Raw genomic sequence first — 11,964 nt, 5'->3', positions numbered from 1 at the left:
TTTCATTTGTTGCAAGTTTAATTATTACATTAATCTACAATAAAAATTCATCGCATTTTCCAAAATTCTACATCAGAAATGAATGCCATACAGTGATATTTCATCGCATTTTCCAAAATTCTACCTCAGAAATGAATGCCATACAGTGATATTTCATCGCATCTATAGTGAAAATGGATCGCTTTTAATAACTGATATCCTATGTTATGTTGCTTTTATTACACATATTTGAACTTTAATACTGTTATTTTACATTAAAAAGACACATCATAATGAAAATATGTTAAAATTTAGTTTCAAATCAATTATTTTGGTATTTTCAAAACGTAAACAAATAATGTTTTCCCATGATCCTTTATTCTACAATGAACATACTCGCATACAACAGTGAAAATGAACTGACTGGATTCGCACTTTATATATACACTGCAAACGGGATATAAAAAAACATAGATAAGTATATCTAAGGTCAATTGTAAAAGAGGGATTTTGAACTTTAATTTCCTGATAGTATCTTAATTAACAGATCATTCACAAAAAGGTTGTTATGAATCAGTCCACCAGAAGTGGTACCGATCCAGTCTAATGAAAATAACACTTTAATCATTTCGTGCGTCATAAGCTATACTTGTGTTACGTCCAGTCGTAAATGCAAAAATAGAAAGTCGTTGAGATGACGTGTTTATTTTATAAATATGCCTTGCTTTGTAAAAGACATACATTGTCACTTAACTAGTAAACATTTTTGTTTAGGGACCAGCTGAAGCACGTCTCCGGGTGTGGGGGTTTCTCGTTGCATTGAAGACCCACTTGTTGCCTTCGGCTGTGTCTGCTCTTTGGTCAGGTTGTTGTCTCTTTGACACATTCCCCATTTCCATTTTCAATTTTATTACAAGCTAAATTGGAAGATGTTATAAATGTAGGCAACAGTTATTTGGCGATGTTTAATTAGCTACCAAAAGTACCAGGATTATAATTCAATACGCCGGACGCGTGTTTCGTCTACATAAGACTCCTCAGTGACGCTCAGATCAACATAGGTATAAAGCCAAACTAGTACAAAGTTGAAGAGCATTGAGGACCCAAAATTAATAAAAAGTTGTGCCAAATACAGCTAAGGTGATCTATTCCTGGGATAAGAAAATCCTTAGTTTTTCGAAAAATTCATAGTTTTGTAAACAGGAAATTTATGACCATATAATTGATATTCATGTCAACACCAAAATGCTGACAACTGGGCTGGTAATATCCGCGGGGACGAAAAGTCCATCAGCAGTGGCATTCGCCCAGTGCTGTAAATATTTATTAAAGGTACCAGGGTTATAATTTAAGACGCCAGACGCGCGTTTCGTCTACATAAGACTCAACAGACTTATGTATTTGAGTGTCCATGAATTCTCAGATTTACTTGTAAAATGTATATATTGTAAGCGCAATTTTGGGAAACATTTAGTAGTCAGCACTTAATTGTTGACTTGATTATCAAGTATGTGGTCATTTTTATAAATTAACTGTTTGCAAAAGTATTCGAAAAACTAAGAATTTTCTTAACCCAGGCAAAGATTCCCTTGGCCATATTTGGCACAACTTTTGGGAATGGTAGGTCCTCAATGCTCTTCTAATTTAAAATTGTTTGGCTTTCTTACTATTTTGATCTGAGCGTCTCTGACGAGTCTTATGTAGACGAAACGCGCGTCTCGCGTATTAAATTATACGCCTGGCTCATTTGATAACTATTTACAGTTTTACATATTCTGTCCATGACAACTTTATGGAGGAAATAAAGGCAGTATATTATACCGCTGTTCAAAAGTCATAAATCGATTGAGAAAAATAAATACCGGTTACAAACTAAAACCGAGGAAAACACATCAACTATAGGAGGACAACAACAAAACAACAGAAACATTGAAGTGCAACGTAAAATAAGATTGTGTTGCCCCAAAATACACCAATGTTACTTATTTAGAGTAGATTTCAACTTCCCAATAATGAACTTTCCATTTCTATGTAGTAACATCCCAACAGCGCCTGAATACTCAGTATAATCTCCCAATCGATACGATATTCCCGGGCTTGTATTTTCTATCATGATTTCCTTGATAGAGGGTTGCTGCTCACAATGAAGCTCTTAAACCAAGAGTCCCAAATGGTGAAGTTGAAATCATTCCTTCGTAAATTTTATGAACGCCATCACGAGTTGGATGACCGTTATGGAATAACCGTTTCACAGATGATATCGGATATGTTCCTAATGTCGTAACTTCAGTCCCTTTCCCTTTTTACGAATGTGACCAACGGAATAAGACTATATATGGAACAAGATCTGTTTACCCTTCTGGACCATCTGATATCACCCCCAGTTTTTGGTGCGGTTCGTGCTGCTTAGTCTTTAGTTTTCTATACTGTGTCTTGTATACAATTATTTGTCTGTTTTTTTTTTTTTTAAGCAATGGCGTTGTAAGTTTAGTTTCGATCTACGAGTTTGACTGTCCCTTTGGTATCTTTCGCCCTTCTTTATTTAAAATGTTTTTACTTGACCGAGAACCAAACTGTTCTACTACAGAGTAGGTTACCTGTCAAAAGTTTATATACTCCCTGAGTCAAAAATCAGTTATAGGAAAATAGTCTTTTTATGTGGAATAGTGGCACTTTTGTTTTGATACTGACTTTTAAACAAATATATCACGCGAATCCACAAGTAGCAAGCAAATATATTCGACCAAATCAGTTTCGTGATAGACAATACCGATATACTTTTATCGGCAATTGTCTCAACAACATGTATCTATGGTTGAGAATATAAAATATGATGAAATTGTGAGTTAAACTATAAACCAGAAATGTTCGAAATAGCTTTATTGTGAGAAATATTGTTCGTGTTTATATTCGGGTGCTCTTCTGTATACACCATAATCTGATACTTTGGCGTCGTGGTAATGAAGAACTAACCTAAATAAAAATAAAAATAATCGAGATGAATACAATAGTTATGGAACATCGTGAATTGCCAAATGAAAAAAACTTCATTTGAACTCTGGTAGATAATTTTCTGATAGGCCAATCATACCACACCTCGTCCTGATATAAGTTATATTAGGTTGTCAAGCAAACAAATGGAGGATCAGTTAAACAAATATCTTTCATACACAAGTTAGTATGGACGGTCCAGTAACCAATTATCCTTCACAAACAAACAAGTAGTCGTTGAGGGTCAATTAACCAAATATTATTCACAAACATACAAGTTATCATTGAGTGTCTACTTACCAAAAATCCCTAACAAACAAACAAGTTAATTATCATTGAAGATCTAATACCTAAATGTCCTTCACAAACAAACAAGTTATGATGTTGGGTCAAATAACCAAATTAATATCCACCACAAGCCAACAAGTTAGCAATGAGGGTAGAGTAATTTGATTGACTATAGTTGTATCTACATTTCTAAGAAAGCATTTGCTATTGAGTTTAAACAAGACACATATTATCGTATAATATATATATGACCGTAAAACGTACGCTGTGTTGATTGATTCGTTATGGTAACTTTTTATGTGTAAGTAGCTCATCACTGTTTATAAGGTCCACATAGAGTGGTCATACACGAGGATAATTACTGAGACATGTTAACACCATACGTACAACAGAAAGCATGTAACTACTAAGAAAGTAGAAGGTCTGCTTCATATCTTGATCTTTTTCTCCATATTGACACAGATGAAAAGATCAAGATATGAAGCAAACATTCTACTCTCGATAGAATCATGAATTTCAGGTTCACTTGGATATATAAGATGGTAGCACTCATTGAAATGTGGTTTATTGAGTAAAAACCATCAGCAATATAACTGAAAAATGATATAAAGAACTTTGGAAAGTACTTTTTTTTTTATCTTTAGAAGGCTTTCGATGAATTCAGCTTCATATGAATACAAAAACAAGTTGACCAGTATTGTGAACATTACAATACTGACTCTCTGCTGAACATATCATGCCACCAATCATAAGGTTTTTATTATCTAAAATATGGTATTTGTATCTACGTTTCCCAAAAGTTCTATTGAATGAGATGATATAGTCGATCATTCGATTGGGCATGGATAATTGTAGTATAACAGGTAGAACAATCATAGTTTTTATATTACTCCAAAATTGTAGATGAAATAATTTAGAATACATCTTTTGAAATCCACATCAGATTGGCATTGCTTATCAAATATACTTCATCACAATATTTCCTGATGCCATTTCTTTCTGTGGAAAGAATGGTGATATGACTTTAGAAAGGTGCATCGCAGATCCTTTGACGACCCAGTTTTATATTGTTCTTTGACATGTTTGTGAAGTTATGGACTTCAGTGTATTCAGTATAAAAATTTGATTTTTCATAATCACTTTTGTATGTCATAACAAAGAAGACATGGGATAATTTGTAATTTTCTCAACTGTCATTCATTGTGAATGATGTAGGTGTATATGTGGGGTGCCTAGTTTTGCTGTGAAAATCTGTATTGAAACGTTCCAAATAATGCTTGATGCATATACAAAAGTATTGTTACAGGTTTTGGCAGTTGGAACAGCAATATACTTGTCTAAAATGCAGCATAAAACATGCATATCCTGGGGCTTCTTGTAAGCATCTAACAGTTTGAGCTCATTGTGCATCGTAGATTTTGAATACTCTTCTGAACAATGAACGAACAGCGTTTTTTTAAAAACTAAATTCGACTATCATTAAAACTAAGTGCATTAGGTAAAAAAATCATTCATTTCACATACCGTAAGATGACCTCCAACTGTTAATGGTATATCTTTTTAACTTTTAACTGTTAATTGTTGTCGTTTCATCTATACATTTATATTAGTATTCTCTACGTTTTTCTAATCAACACATGATGAACAGAATCACAGTACCTTGATAATGGAATATTAAGCGCCTTGGTAAAAAATTCTTGGAATTTTACAGTATAACCAGGATTTACTTCTTCATTGAACTTCAATGCAGTATCAATATCGACAAACGCCATTGGATCCCGGCTACCATTGTGTATCATTCTGTCACCAGGGGTTACAGACACATATATAATCTACAATATTTACACATACAGTTGAAAAGCTAGACTTGATATGTATTCGTCATTTTCATGTCCGATTGTATCTCGATTCATTTTCTATTTAGTCTCATTAAATGCTGTTATATTATATCTCTTTTTGTATGTAAAGCTGTGTTTCCGATAGTATGCGATACGTTGTACATAGCTGATTCAATGTTAGATACACAATAGAACTTTCATAAATATTAAAATATTATGAGAACCGTGGTGTAGTGGTTAGTGCATCGGACTACTAACACAAATGTTCCTAGTTCGATTCCCATTCTGGGATGAAAATTTCAGGGACTGAATTTTCGGTTCTCCCTTGGCACCATTTGCGAGTATGGTCATGAAGAAACGATGATAGTCCGTCGGAAGGGGACGATACATGGCTGACCCGTGTTAAGAGAGAGCCATATCTCTTGCACGTTAAAAACACCCTTGTAGATTTCGAAAAAGAGCGCACTATTTTAATGCCGCTACAAGGCAGCACTCGCACCCGCAACGTGGAAAGGGATTAAGATAAATTGCAAAACTTGTTTCCCAATCCACTATAAATAAATATGTTTAAACTAATAAAATATTAAATTAAAACGCAAACTAGCAAAATACCAAACACCAAGAAAAATTCAAAACGGAAAGTTTTTTATTTAGTAGCTAAATCAAAACACATCAAACGAAAACAGCTGTCATATTTCTTTATACTTGTTATAGGAAATTTGCGTTTATAGAAACGGTGGGTTAAACCTGGTTTTATAGCTAGTTAAACCTCTCAATTGTATGACATTCGAATATAATTATATTAAATTGACAACAATGAATGAGCAAAGCATACAGACATGATAGGTATAAAGTTGTTAAAAATTGGGATTGTGTTTTAATCACAATAGCATAATAACATAATATAATTTATTTAAGAAAATGGTTTATACTTAAAAATAAGAAGATGTGATGTGATTGAGACCACTCTTCACAAGAGACCCAGTGATACCGGGATTAACATTTACAGGTCATTGTACGGCCTACAACAATGAGTTAAAACCATACCGCAAAGTCAACAATAAAATGCCAAGAAATGACAAATTGAAAACAATTCAAACGAGAAAACTAACGGTCTGGTTTATTCATAAATAATGAACGAAAAACAAATACGATATGTAGCATCAAACGACAACAACTAAATTACAGGCACCTGCATTTAGAGAGGCACATACAAAACGTGACCGCCCGCGCGAGGGGTGTATAGCCAGTCAAGGTCGTTAAAAACTTCCATCATCATACAAAGTGTGACGGGGTTCGAAGGTGCACCAACCCTCCCCTAACCTTGGACAATAATGTAACAGCACAATATAAGAACAAACTATAAAATCAGTTGAAAAGAGCTGAACTCATCAGATAGTTACAAAGATACATTATAGAAATGCAACTCAAACCAACACAGATTAGACGGAAGGGTACTTATATATACATCCACAAATGACACTAAGTACATATCTGAGTGTACTCGCAGTTACTGACAGCGAGTCCAAAGCCTATTACAACTAATATAAAAAAAAGCATGCATATAAGACTATAAATATCATTCACTACTAATACAGTATCCTATGGATTTATTGCAAATACGATAGAGAAAACATGATCTTGTGCAATGTTTCACAATCATAATACTTAACCTTGGCTGTAGCATCTGGTCAACTATATACACACATTTTGATTCACAAAATATCCCACCCGCCAGTCCCATTATAACCATTGTAAATACTATAAATTGTACATACTTTTGCATGTAGGAAATATTAAAGTTATTCGACATGTTCGAATATCACTGCTGTGTGAGACTGTTGTATTATTTAGCTTATTAGTTCATGCTGAGTGAAAGATTCAGCACTCAAAAACTACTAGACATAGTCAGGCAAAACATCCCAACTCGACATGTTTATATACGAAACAACGACCGACCGTGGTTTGACAATGAATTAAGGAGAGAAATTCGTAGAAGAGACCGATTTCGTAAAAAAGCCTTAAAAACTAAAAAAGATTGTGATATCAATAAATACAAAAAGCAGAGGAACAGAGTAAATAATATGAAAAAAGCTGCAAAAGAAAAATTTGAAAGAAGTTTGGATAATCTTATCTTAAATAACGTGGTTAACCCTAAAACTTATTGGAAAATAATGAAAATGCTTATAAAATCAAATAAAGGTTCTGCTGATTTACCCCCACTTAATAATATTATTCACGATGAAATCATGGAAGATGTAGTGTACGGAGACGACGAGAAATGTAATCTGCTAAATAAATATTTTAGTCTGATTTCTTCCCTAGAGGAGGAAGGTGTTCCCATACCCGAAATTAAGCCAAAAACAAATATTTTTTTAAAAAGATTTGGTAATTGAAATAGATGAAATAGTCGATATAATTAAAACTTTAGATCCTAATAAGGCATCTGGTCCAGATGTCATAAGTCATAAAATGCTGAAAATGTGTCCTGAAAAAATAGCAATTCCCTTAAAAATAATATTTAATAAATCCCTACAACAATGCAAATTTCCCACCAGCTGGAAGATTGCTAATGTAATAGCATTTTTTAAAAAGGGAGATAGTTCGTTAACATCTAACTATAGGCCAATATCGCTTATAAGTTGTGTAGGGAAAATAATGGAGCGAGTTGTTTATAAACATGTCTTCAATCACCTACATAGAAATAAGTTAATATATGAATACCAGTTTGGTTTTCTGCCAAAATATTCGACAGTTCACCAGCTTTTAGAAATTTATAATTCTATATTAAATTCATTAGAAAATAAAGAAATTAGCTGTTTTGTTTTTTGTGACTTTTCTAGAGCATTCGATAAAGTTTGGCATAAAGGATTGCTACATAAAATGAAGTCATACGGTGTTGACGGAAATTTATTAAATTGGTTTCAAAGTTACCTAAACAACAGACAACAGCGAGTTGTTATTAAACAATCTTCCTCTGAACTTTGCAGTATTTCAGCTGGTGTCCCACAGGGTTCTGTTTTGGGACCGCTGTTATTTATTATCTATATTAATGATATTGCTGAACACTTGATTTCTTTATGTAGATTATTTGCAGATGATACATCTATGGGCTACTCTAGTCGTGACACGACACAAATACAATCAGTGATCAGTCACGACCTGAGGGAGCTCAGCGATTGGTCTAAGAAATGGCTGATGTCCTTTAACCCAGCAAAAACAGAAATAATGTGTTTTCATACATTGAAACTCCAGAAATGAATTTCACTTTCAATGGTAAGAGGATTGAAGTTACAGACTTCCACAAACACTTGGGTGTTACATTTAGTAAAGATGCTAAATGGAACACCCATGTGGAAAATATCATAAAAATGTATCTAAACATTTAAATGTACTTAGAAAATTAAAGTACAGGATAAGTAGGAGCAACTTAGAAAAGCTTTACTTGACTTTTATTAGACCGCTTCTTGAATATGCACGTAAAGTTTGGGATAATATGGGTGTGGGTTATTGTAAAAAATTAGAACAGCTGCAGCTTGAGGCAGACAGAATTGTAACAGGTCTTCCTATTTTTACAAGTAATAGAATTATTTATGATGAGATTGGTTGGGAAACTCTAGCTGAACGAAGAGAAAGAAGGAAGTTACAATTATTCTATAATATTCAACATAATAATGCACCAGCCTATCTTTGCAATTCAATTCCACCAACAATCCAAAGTACAGCTGTTTATCCATTACGTAATGGGAATGATATAATATACCCTTTTTGTAGACTTTCATTAACCCAAGAGTCCTTCATACCTTCAACAATACGACTGTGGAATAACCTTAATGTGGTGACACGCAACATTGACTCTTTAGGTAAATTTAAAACCGAACTAAAAAATCTTAAATTGAATTCAAAAGCCCAAGTTCCAAAACATTATGACTTTGGCAATCGTAAACTCAATATTATATTGACACAACTTAGGTGCTCAGCTTCTTTTTTGAACTATGATCTTAACAGAGTCAACATTATTTCAGATCCGTCTTGTAGTGGTGGTGCTAAGTTCGAAGATTCACGTCACTTCTTTTTTCATTGTCCTAATTATTCGAATATAAGAACCAAATTATTTAATAATCTACATTGGTTACCAGATAACTCTCTACTAAATTTGAACACCTTAACCTCCGGCGATAAGTCTTTAAGTAATGTTGAAAATGAAAGAATTGTAAAGAATGTATATGAATTTATTAAAGAGTCTAAGAGGTTTCTAATTGTGTAATGCAGAACATAATAAAGTGCAAATACATGCATATTGTGTATTACCACTCACATCATCACACACCATCTTTTCAGAGTTCAAATATTTTATATATATATATAAACATAATGTATTGTTTGTATGCATGCTTTGTAAATATTCTATTGTTATAAATTGTTATGGGAGAAGACTTTATAAGTTTGATTAACTTGTGTTTCATCCCTTTTGCACATTTACGCAAATAAAATATGTTTAAACTAGTAAAAGATTGTGGTGAAACGATTCATGATGGACTTTGTATGGAGGAAAAAATAAATATTTTATAGCGTTGATCATGTAATTACGATTAATAAAGGCAACAGTAGTATACCGCTGTTCGAAACTCATAAATCGATTAAGAAAAAAAAAAAACAAATCCGGGTTACAAACTAAAACTGAGGGAAACGCATCAAATACAAGAGGAGAACAACGACACAACAGAAACACAACATTCAAATGTAACACACATTTGTTTCGTTCCGTTTATGTTGTTTAGATATTAACAATCTATGAAAGACTTTTTATTTATTTTTAGTGTCCTATTGACAAAGACCACACATCTACAATGTAAAAATATATTGTTCACGTTCTTGAAGTGTTAAAAGATAAATTTGTTTAATTGTAAGTTTTGGCAATAGAATGCAACGATGATAACAATGGGGAGGTGTCATATCTGCAATAAACACGTACTTCAGGTTGTTTGCATATAAGATAATCGGAGGGGCCTTCTATTTACTTGATTGAAATAAGAGAGTTTCTAGAAACAACAAGATTTCAAAAAGTACTGGACATCATAAAGACCAAAACATTTTTAATAACAAATAATTTTAAATTCGATTCCCGGCATATGAACCACATTCGCACGTTAGAACAAAAGAGATCTCTGAAATTATGACTTTTTTCAGCATTTTAAACTTTTGTTTGAAAACAAATCGTTGAACTTATCTCAATAACAAGGAGAACTATATACTCACTTCAATAGGATACCCTACGACTTCAGAGACTTTTTGTGCAACCTTTTCTTCAAAGTCATCAGGAATGTCTTCATTCTTTATGTTGGTGTGAATTATTATCTTAGGCATACTGTATACAAACTAAAGAAAAAAGTAAAACAAATGGTATATTTTAAAATGTGAAAGGTCAACACATGGTGCGGCATCAATTAAACAAGTAAATGTGAATGACTATTTGATATTCTTTGGGAGGTCGAGGAAAGAATTTTCACATTTCTATTGAAAAAACAACGAGGAACGTACAGATTAATTAGTTTTTTTACACAATACTTCATGAATGATTATTCATTTTAATACAAAACTACTTCCAAAATTTTCAGGTTTATGATATTAATTTCCATCCTACACTTGAAAATATAAATGTCAGGCAATTTTTTTTCAAAAGTCTCTTCCCCTTCAAAAACAAGTGGCTGTTTATCACACAGTATAAAGCAATTATGGATATAGAGTTTTTTCAACATACAAGTTTTAGTTTTATGTTAAAAATGAAGTACTTGTGATCTTTATAAAATTTTCCGACTATACTAATGGTTTATCCGTTCGTTTGGTGTGTTTGAGCTTTTGATTTTTCATTTGATTAGGGACTTTTCGTTTTGAATTTTCCTCGGAGTTCAGTATTTTTGTGAGTTTACTCTTTAATATGAAGAGCATCTCTGAATTGAAACATTTGTCAATAGAGCTTCACAAAATAATTCATTCTAAAAGATTTGGGGGCGACTACAACCTACCTGTATTGTTTATTACTTAAGTGCTCTAGTGTGCTTTTCAAGTGATTTATACTTGTAATAGTATTGATTGTTTGTATATAAGAAATTGTGAAGCTAAATACATCTTGTTATATGTTGTATTGTAATAAGTAGGTCAATGTTAATGAATTTCTGAGCTACCATATTTAGACCAGTGCCTTAGCTGTTTTGTCTGCTACAATACTATTTGCCTTGACCATTTTGGCAGCTACGCTACCAGTATAACTTAGTTTGTAACTAGATACAAGGGTTGACAGATGGTTGAATTTACCACTATCATAGTCACAGGTCTGTTAAGCTGTATTAATAGAGCCCCCGTTCCGTAACATAGGGTTGACATATACATTATAGTAGTATTTACCGTTACCATTGTGACATACCCTCAACATTCTCAACATGTCCCAAAAATGACTCTTACAAGTTAATTCTAACAAAAACTTCTTGAAGCCAGCTGGTAATGTGCTCCTCAAATGATTTAGAAAACAAAATGATGTCATCTAGTAGGAAGATTACACAAATTTCCAATTGCAACCCAGATAAAATATATTGCATAAGTCTGAAAATGGTGGCAACAGCATTACACAGACCAAAAGGCATACGATTAAATTCAAATAGGCCTTTACTGGTAACAAAAGCTGTTTTAGCCGCGTCTTGAGAGCCCATTCCCAATTGCTGATAACCACTAGCCAAATCGAGAGTCCTAAACAGTAGGTCCCCCTTAGTGCATCAATACAGTCCTCCTCTATTCTAGGCAAAGGAAAATTATCCTGAATAGACACATCGTTAACTAGGCGAAAATCAATACACATGCGAATTGACTGGTC

General features: G+C 33.2%; 1 long non-coding RNA gene across 1 annotated transcript; it reads right to left on the bottom strand.

The window, feature by feature from the left end:
- Positions 1–2,844: 2,844 nt before the first annotated feature.
- LOC143082558 (uncharacterized) lies at positions 2,845–4,915 on the bottom strand. Its single transcript, XR_012980416.1, has 2 exons — positions 4,783–4,915; positions 2,845–2,952 (listed from the first exon to the last, which is right to left on the bottom strand). It is a non-coding gene; the product is annotated as an uncharacterized LOC143082558 (long non-coding RNA).
- Between the last annotated feature and the right edge of the window lie 7,049 nt (positions 4,916–11,964).

The sequence above is a fragment of the Mytilus galloprovincialis genome, chromosome 7, assembly GCF_965363235.1.
Source record: "Mytilus galloprovincialis chromosome 7, xbMytGall1.hap1.1, whole genome shotgun sequence".
In the NCBI taxonomy this organism is placed as follows: Eukaryota; Metazoa; Mollusca; class Bivalvia; order Mytilida; family Mytilidae; genus Mytilus; species Mytilus galloprovincialis.
The sequence above is the reverse complement of the archived record's forward strand: the minus strand, read 5'-3'. Positions and strand labels throughout refer to the sequence as shown.